The sequence below is a fragment of the Schistosoma haematobium genome, chromosome 2, assembly GCF_000699445.3.
Source record: "Schistosoma haematobium chromosome 2, whole genome shotgun sequence".
Classification (NCBI taxonomy): domain Eukaryota; kingdom Metazoa; phylum Platyhelminthes; class Trematoda; order Strigeidida; family Schistosomatidae; genus Schistosoma; species Schistosoma haematobium.
The window spans coordinates 20594718-20605024 of record NC_067197.1 but is presented as its reverse complement, the minus strand read 5'-3'; positions in this window follow the sequence as shown (position 1 = coordinate 20605024).

The following is a 10307-nucleotide window of genomic DNA, read 5'->3' as shown; positions in this document are numbered from 1 at the left end:
TACAACTTGCTCCTTTATATTCTATTTTGCCTCCACACAGATACTGACATAAATACTTCATCTCCACTACTATCTTCCTGCCATTGTCATCTTTTGTTTTTAACGCCACTAATCCTCACGATACATTCACACTTGGTTAAAACATAGATTTTGACTTTTTAGACTAACTTGAGCCCTCGGAATTGATTTTTTCACCCCTATTTCCAACATTCTGTTCAATCCACTTGCTATACGTCACTTTCTTATCATGCCACAAACGAAAATGAAGACCCCTGCTCCTAGGCGTTCAGCCAAACGTAGGAAAACGACACAATTTAATACCACTACTGGCACGATTTCCAACAGTTTCAACGAGACGAGCCACTACGCTCATCCGGAAGCAGACAAGCTTTTACCAGTTGTCTCCATTCCAGACATGTTGAAAACTCTAATGGTAAACAGTGATGATAATCGCAACTGCAACCATATGGATGCTATAAAAAAATTGCAAGTAGACATGAGCATTCTCAATCCGCTTAAATATCTCATCAACCCCCAACCTCACAGAGACTCCAGATCAAATGAATGACATAAATATTTTCCAAGATCATGTTGCACCAGAGGTATTTGAAGGAATAAGACGATCTAGCAATGCAATTGTGTTTAATATACCGGATACACATGCCCTTAAAAATATCAAATCTAGTCTGCTTAGAGCCAGCAATATGACACACGTACCATGTGTATGCACAAGAATAAAAAGAAGTCATCCTGGTATGCACTCACCGATCTTGTTCAAATTCAACTCATCTGTAGACGCCAGTGAATTTTTAAATTCCTCCAATTCATTGAGACAAAAACAGATTTTCAGGGATATTAAGATTCTTCCAGATAGAACACCATGCCAGCGAAAAGCAGGAAGTGATAGCTACAGACCACCAACGTCAAACTCCCAAACGCATCATAATCCTAATGGTTGTAAAGTTAAGTCCGATTCTAAGAGGACGTCTAGCTTAACAACTTTGCCGCCACCGAAAAACTCTACTGAATCTCATAAAGTTCAAAACCCAGAAGAAAGTAATCCCGATGTAGGTGGTGTCCATCCTCTTAAGAATGTCGACCTAGATTCAACCCGAAGTAGTTGTGCTAATGACGAATGGGATAACACAGTCCAAATCCCTGTTAGTGCAACACCCAGTTACAGTAACTGTGCAACGGATAACAGGAAAACTAATCATAACATTTATATGACTGACCACACGCATAACGTCGATATATTCGAACCTCGCAAACCATCGCAAGTATTTTAACAGCTCACGATTCTCCCCAAATTATGAAGAAGCCGAAATTAACCACAAACCTTGGAAATAAACGTCTGGAACATGTTACCTATACGTCAGGTATAAATAGTAATCTGGATTGTAAATGGCTACATGGTCGCACACATAGACCTGAAAGCTTTCTTGGTCCGGCTCCCAATATGTACACTATGCCCTTATCAGATGTTATATCCAATAGCAATGAGAAAACTTTTTTTGTAATTCCGCCGGCTTTTCTGCCGGCAGCTGCAAATATATTTTAAATGATGACAAAGTGGTTGAATCTATTTCCCCTCACAACACGACTCTTACCTTAGCTAATCCCATGAGTATTCATGAAACTACCAACTGCAATTTATACTCTAACCTGCTTCACTATGATGACTCTGAGTTTCTTATTCTTTCGTTCAATGCCCGCTCTCTGTCTAATAAAATTATTCATCTTAAAACTCTTTTATTCCTTGTTAATCCAACCATTGTACTTATTACGGAAACGTGGTGTAATTCATCTATATCCGATCATTCCTTGAATGTAGATAACTACGTTTTCTTTAGAACCGATAGATGTTATGGAATAGGAGGCGGTACAATTATCTATGTCCGTTCAGACATTCAAGCGTGCAAATTTGAGGATAAATCCCTTGATGCTATAGACGACTCCACTTGGGTTACTGTAAACTGTGGATCCCAAAATTATTTACTGGTGGGATGCATATATAGACCACCTCATGCGGATACTAAGTTTGACAGATTACTAACAAACATATTTTCCATTGCTTCGCACCAACCGCATACTTTTAAAATCATCGGAGGCGATTTTAATCTGCCAAAAATTACATGGGGCTTAACTCCGGTACCAGGTCGATATAACAAGCTAGTTGAAACATTAGAAATTTGTGGATGGGTTCAACAGGTCCGAAAACCAACCAGGGGCAATAATACACTTGATTTAATGTTCACAATCAACATAGACTCTATCTCAGTCCATACCAGTTATGAGTTTTTTATGAGTGACCATAGAATTGTATTGAGTATTATTCACTCTTTAAACGTCATACAATTGAACTCTAAAGCTTCAATGACGTACCAGAGCAGACATTTTGATCAACAAACATGGAAATGGACTGAAACTCTCATTCAATGTTTACCATGGGAAACTTATTTTACCACAAATAATGTTGACATTGCGCTTTCCAATCTATACCACAACCTGATATATTGTCTTAACTGCACTGCTCCAGTTATTGGCCGTGTGGCTTATAATGCTAATAGGGGCCAAAATACTTTTAAAAGAAAGCTGAGGAAATTAAAATACCGCTACTATGAGCAGAATGATGTGTATGCACTTCAGAGTATACTTAAATTAATCGACAGAAATGCTTCATCTAAACGTAAGTATTTCATGAATATAGAAAATAAAGCTCTACGTAGTAAAAGTCCAGAATTATTAATACTTCGACATTTTAAATCCCGTGTAAAGTCAAATTCCCTTGGCACGACTAAATTCTTCATAGTTAACGTAAGCATTGTTAACGACCCGAATACTATATGCGAACAATTCAGCAAGCACTTCTCGCAGTGCTACAAAACTGGGACTGAAAACTCCATCATCACATTTCCAATGCTGACATCCAGACATCTGTCGAAAATTGATTTTACACTCTCCAACATCAAGCAGGCCATAGCTGCCCTGAAAAAGTCTTATGATGGTGGACCTGACGGGATACCTTCATCATTTGTGAAATATGGAAGTAGAGAATTTCCACTATTTTGTTTGAAACTCTTCAATCTATCTATGGAATATGGGACCTATCCACCTTTATGGAAAACATCCCTTATCACCCCTAGATTCAAAACAGGACCACGTAGTGATATTATTAACTATAGGCCAATTAATTTGACATCCGTGCTCTCAAGAACCATGGAAAAAATCATCCACAAACAGCTACTATCATTTTTACTTTCAGCTAGTCTGATCAGCCCATCCCAACACGGGTTTATGACTAAAGGCTCATGTTTCACATCGCACCTAAATTTTTTTGATCAAATTACCCAGAGAAGAGATGTTGGTCAGCCAGTGATAATTCTTTACTTCGATTTTAGTAAGGCTTTCGACAGTGTCTCACACAAACTTCTTCTTTTAAAACTCTTTTCGTTTGGCATACAGAATCCCCTTTTATCTTGGCTCAAATCTTTTTTAGAAGAACGTAGCCAAATCGTTCGCTTTGGATCTTGCTACTCTAAACCTGTGAATGTAACCAGTGGGGTTATACAAGGAAGTGTGGTTGGTCCATTACTCTTTCTCCTTTTTATCAATGATGTGTGTTCCCTCTTTCAGTGTGGTAAGCCTTTCCTTTCTGCTGATGGCCTGAAAGTAGTTTATTCATTCCCTTCTCCCACGAAAGAAAGCTATATTTCGGCGGTAATCCAAGAGGAAATAAACAAGTTGTACGAATGGACTATTTCGTGGAATATGCCACTTAATGTTGACAAAAGTGGATTTATTCACATTGGTCGCTGCCTTAACTTAAATCTGACTGTACAGACACATACACTCAAACCTCTCAACACTGTTCGTGACCTGGGTTTAAGATATAGCAATAGTCTGAACTTTTCTGAACACATTATATCTCAAGTATCCAAAGCTAGAAAGCTCAGTGAATTCATAATGATAAACTTCAATAATATCGAATCGACATTGTTATTATACAGAAAATGTGTCTTACCCATTCTTGAATATGGTATTTTAGTTTACAGTAATTGTAGACATAATGACCTGATTATAAAAGGGATGTGTTCAAAGAAAGTTCACCAAAGCTGTTCTGGGGTATTCCGATAACAAAGACTATCACCAAAGATGTCAACAACTCAACTTAGAACCTTTTTGGATCAGACGTATCAAATTAAATCTTGCCTTTATCTACCGGCTTATTAACGGTATTTCCTACTCCTCGGTATCCACCCCTTCATACCTTATGATATCATCCCACAATCTACGCAATAAGGAGAATATTCTAGCGATTCCAAGAACCCACTCAAACTTACGTCAGAATTTTTTCCTTATTCGCTACTCAACCATGTGGAACAGACTGCCAGTGAACCTCCGTTGCGGTGAAACTACAACCCGGTTCAGAAGTCTCCTTGATGATTTTCTTTCCGAAAGTGGATTATGTCACCTATTGAATATCAATGTATTCAATAATGATTTACACAAACAAGGTCCGTCATCCATTTAATTGCTTGAAAAGCAAAATAAAACCTTTAAATCTTTCCACGTCTATTTTATTTTATTTCTATTTATCTTAATATATGAAATCTGCTTATGTTCGTGTTTATCATTATTACCGTTATTAATATCATTATTAGTTCCCCGACACATTAGATATTCTATTTGTATGTTCTTATCCTTCTAAACATATTTAACTCCAGATTGTCCTTTAAAATCAATTTTGACTTTCATAGCATCAATCTTAATTATTATTGCACAAATATTTATACTAATATCCGGTTTCACTCTGTATACTATTACATAAATCTAAATGTATTCATCCGAGTGCATTAAAGGATTTTTATTTTATTTTCCTAAATTGTTGGTTTTCTTCTGAGGTTGATATTCATTACACAATTATTATTCTTATCATGGATGAAACTTTTCACTAGGTGTTCACTTCTTTTCTTTCTTCTTTCCCTCTAAATAAATATTATTCTTAAGATTACGAAGTTTGTAATTAAGACAATAACTTGTGTTTTATCTTCACTATGCATATATGACTCATACATATTGATATTTCTTTATCCTTTTCATTTAATTGTAACTTTCATAGCATCACTCTAAACTATAACTGCACAAACATTTATTCTAGCTCCATATCTTACTGCGATAATAAGTTGTTTTTTCTTAATTATTTTTTGTTACTAATTTAACGATAAACACATAGCCGTTTATTCTTGTTCTGTGTTCATAAACACGCCTATTAGACTGTTTGCGTATTTCACGTCTCCTTTATTTCTATTCCCTTATTTTCTCCATTTCCTTCTTTAAACTCAATTCAATATTCTTCTCAATTGCACAAACCCGATTTATTATTATTAATATTCTACTATTATTGCTCTAAATTTTTTTTAATGGCAAGTATAATGCTGACATTATTGAAAATTGTGTATTATTGCATTTTTTGAAGAAACCGGAAATGGTTTCTTCACAACACTCATGTACCCATAAGATGTTTGTGAATAATAATAATGCGGTTAGCAGCAAATGCTGAAGACTTACAGAGCTATTGGTTTTGGAGATTTGTTCACCGCTACAGATCACTCCCACTATCAGTGGGGTAGTGTCGACCTTAAAACGTGGACACGAAGAAGTTTAAACCCAACACGTTTCCCGTTGACAAACACTTTTCTGATGGCTCACTGTGTTCAACAGGGTCTGGTTGTCTTTTCTTACTATTAGGGGCCATGTGATGCAATATACTAATGAATAACAAATTTCGTTTAGTCCTAATCATCTGATTCTCATCTTTACCAGCCTTCCTGGAAAGGGAAAAAGGATCTGTAAAATCATGCGATGGCGTAAAAATTATTGCCCAATTATATTTTTGGGGAATTTCCGGGAAAACATATGCACGTAAAACTATATTATCAACGAAAAAAGTTAGTTTTAGTTTTTTAGCACAAAATAGTAATAACGAGGGGAAAAAATGTTATGTTGTGTCCGACGTGCAGTATTTGTTTTAGTGTTCCAGAAACCTTTCATTTTTGTCTGAACGCGTTGTTCTAGACCGGTTGTCAAACAACACAGAAGCTTCTTTTAACTTTTAATTATCGGATGGAGTATTGTAATTGTGGGGCTTGTGTCGTTTCGTTATACTGGAGGGAGATCGACATGACCAGATTCTTCTTCTAAGTACGCCTCTTTGAGACGATTGATGCTGATGCTATTGTTAGGTTCGTCCTTATCGACGATGTAGTATTGTTACGTCCAAGTTTTGTTCATTCCAGTTATTGAAGTACGGACTATCGATCTACTTGCAAATTACGAACCCAAATTGACAACAGAACCAAAACTCTAATTCAGATACCAAATTTATTCGCGATTCACAAATAGTCGACCAAATGTCGTTCTAACAACAAAAATTATAACAATTACAAAACAAACCTTCAATTTTGTCGGTTCCCAGAGCAAAACTACCAAATACCAAACCAACGACAAAGGGAAACCAGAATGTCCGTAATGCTGATATGTACAAACATGTTCAAAAGTTAAATAAAACAAATACATCCAAAAACACAGTAAATTATTAATATACAATAAAAGGGTTTTAATCCGCCAAATGTCTTCAGTTCTCCTGTAACAGTATTTAGGTTCATGCTGAAGGACATTGAAGTGTCCTTCGTGCGCCGTTTCCAGATGACATCGAAGTGATTTGCGACGTACATAGATTGTGTACTATATCGTTGGGCAAGTTGAACGAAATCTACAGTTGGTTGTGGTCGGGTCGAAACAGGTTTAACTGGATGCACTGAGTTTATAAGAATGATCGCGTAGGAGTTTAGATCCATATTCATTGAAGAAAACGAAGGATCCACGAATTCTCCTGGAAGTCGGAGGACCGTTCCATAAACTACTTGAGATGGAGTGTATCCAGTTTACACTGCATTGCGAATATCGAGTAAGACGAGTGGAAGAGCATCGGTCCACTATGAAACGTTTACAGCTGAAAGTGAAGCTATAAGCTGTCAGTGAAAGCGTTCTACCAAACCGTTTGCTTATGGGTGCTGGAGAGTTCGGTACTCACCGTTCGACAGAGGCGCGGACCACTGTCTCAGCAGTGATGTCTTTGATGTGTGCCGCTTCTGGTCATCAAATGAAACGGTCTACACAACTTAAGAGATAAGTGTATCCATTTGAATTTGGTAAGGGTCCTACCAATCCAGATGAACATTGTCAAAACGACCATCGGTGTGTCTAATCATCTTACAATTTCTAGCAGCTTATGCTGGAGAGTGCAAACCCTCTCATGTCTTTCCCATAACTGGTTGCACGTACGCCTAGATGAGAAAGCTTGAGCAGCGTACTGAAGAAGTTAATCTAATAATGTTGCGGATCTTTTGGACGATTCCTATCTGTATGTGCGTTATGATGCAAAGTTTCGTTAGCTGTTTCTTTCTGTTTGATATCTAGTTTCAATGTTTCCAAGCATAGCTCGCGCAGAAGATCAGTGTCTTCATTTAGAAGCTAGTGACTTCAAGAATGTCGATATCTTGAAACTGTTCAAAGAAGTTATGTTGGACGGGGCGTCTGCAACTACATTGCTTGCCTCAGAAATGTGTTGCATATCTGAAGTCGCTAGGTTCGAAGCGGTTACGAGTTCACTTGAACTGTGAACAGAACAAAGACTCGGTGACCGAAAAACAATAAGCCAGTTTTTTTATGCGTCCCAGCCCCGCTAACCAGATGAGGGAGTCCAAGCTTGGAATAAGGGAAGTATATTCCGCAGACAGCCAGAAACCAGCGATAACGACAAACACAAATCAAAACGTACATATGCAGCACAAAACTGTCCTTGGGGAGAGTTACAAAATAGCATACTAAAAGACACAACGGACCAAACGCATTTAAGATTCTCTCATGTGGGAAATACGTCATAAAGAAGGAGAGTTTTTTGGCGCGAAGATAGCGAAATCCAAACGTATTAGGTACTTTACCAAGTGAGTTCTGGGGATCTAATGTCCCCAACAGAAGAGTTTTAATTACCTCTACAACTCTTTTTGCCTGTTCTGTTCACATGTTTAACTTGTCGACTGCTATCCATCGCTTGAACTAGCTGATGTCTGATATACTAATTCTCCATATACATTCCTACTCGAACTGTAAAATCTACATCATTATCAATGAAGTGCATAAGATATATGTCGCTTTAACTTCTTTTATATTCTACCTCACTTGAGTCAGACCTTGGACAGTGAAAGACCAGTTGAATTACCAAAAACTGATAAAAAAACAATAAATAAAATCAATATGTACCGTCTTTGACGTACAAAGATTACGAGTGTCGCATACGCCTTACGCACGACCTTGAATTGTTATACACGTGTAAAGGACAGGGCCTACCACCTCGGCAAACCTCATATAGGTGGGCTACCTGTCTATTCACTTAAGGCTCATACAGACAAACAGGATGAAAGCATAAACTGCTTATATATGAATGCCGCGTGTCTACCAAACAAATTGGATGAATTACGCTAATAAGGCCCATTTGATAGGAATATCTGAAACCTGGATATCTCAGTTCTCGGACTATGAATTAGCATTACCTGAGATTTCTTTGTTCCGCAACGACAGAAAATCAGGATTTGGGGGCTGAGTAGCCGTTTACATACGTCCTTGCTTGGAGGTGCACCAAATTCACAACCTCGAGTTTAACAATCTTGAAGAATCCATATGGTTCTCTGCTAGATTGTCTAGTACTTCGAGGTGTCTAGTCGGAGTCATTTACAGGAAGCCAACTGCCGACATCAAGTACGATAGTCGTGTGCTGGAAGGACTATCCCGCTCTACTCGTCTCGGTTTCACACACATCCTGATTCTAAGGGACTTTACTCTCCCTAGAGTCAACTTCGCGGAGCACACGTATACTGGGGGCGACAACTCAACTGAAGCTCGGTTCTTCAACCTCATCGATGACTTGGGCTTATAAGAAAATGTGAGGTCGGCAACTCGTTGGGGAAACAGTCAGACACCATCGCGCTTAGACTGTATTCACAAATGAAGAATTCCTAGTTGACAATCTCCCAATCCTGGCTCCCCTGGGAAAAAGCGATCATGCCGTCATGGCCTTCAGTTTTGTCAGCAAAACTAAGCTAAGGTATCCCACCAATAACTTTCGTTGGAATTTTAAACGGTTGAATGTGCCAGCTCTACACGACTATCTACAACATATGGTTTGGGATGTCCACCCTCAACTCGATGCGGACGGTCATTGGGACTTCTTACTGCACACGCTCTTATGTGCTACAGACCATTCAGTTCTTCAAACGGTTCCCAAAGGCTCCAAGCCACCTACAGTAATCAAGAACCGTACCCTTCGCCTGCTAAGCCGCAAAAGGCACTGTTGGGCGGAATACAAACGAACTGACAACGACGGAGCGTACAGGCAATGCAAATATATAAGGAACATATGCACGAAGGCTATAAGAGAAGATAGGCTTCAGTACCAGACAAAGCTTATGGACAAATTTGCCTCTAATCCTAAAAGTTTATTCCGTTATGCAGCCTCTTTTCGTCAAGCCAAAACTGGAGATTCCCAACTAGTAGGTCTCAACGGCCCGACCAACAACGATGGCGACGCCGCTAACCTTCTGGCTGAACATTACTCAAAGAAATTTCAACCGACTGACATCAGCTTTACTGATGACAGTTTCATCTGCAACTGCACAGGACTTTTCGAAGTGAACCTAAGCGCTGACTTAGTGTTCCGGAAATTGCAGCACTTTAGACTGGACACTGCTGTTGGCCCGGACATGGTCCATTCCGCCATACTGAGCGAAGCAGCCTCAATCCTGGCAACGCCGCTTTAAGTGATGTTCTCACACTCGCTAAGTCGAGGAAAACTACCGGAAAATTGGAGGCTGGCTCACGTCACACCAATTTTCAAAGGAGGTCAACGCAGCGAACCTTCAAGTTACCGACCGGTGGCTCTTCTCTCACTACCTTCAAAAATCATGGAGTCCCTGATATGCGATGGTATAAATGACTATTTACTATACTTAAATTTTTTCTCACCCCAACAACACAGTTTCAGGAAGGGTTACTCTTGTAATACCAACCTGCTGACTGCGGTGGACAGATGGACAAGCATCCTCAATCACAAGAGGAAGGTTGACATCATCTACCTAGATTTCTCAAAAGCTTTTGATAAGGTTAACCATACATGTCTTATCAGTAAGCTCAAACGATTGGGTATCAGACCATCTCTAATCGATTGGCTCACTTCATACCTGAAAAAT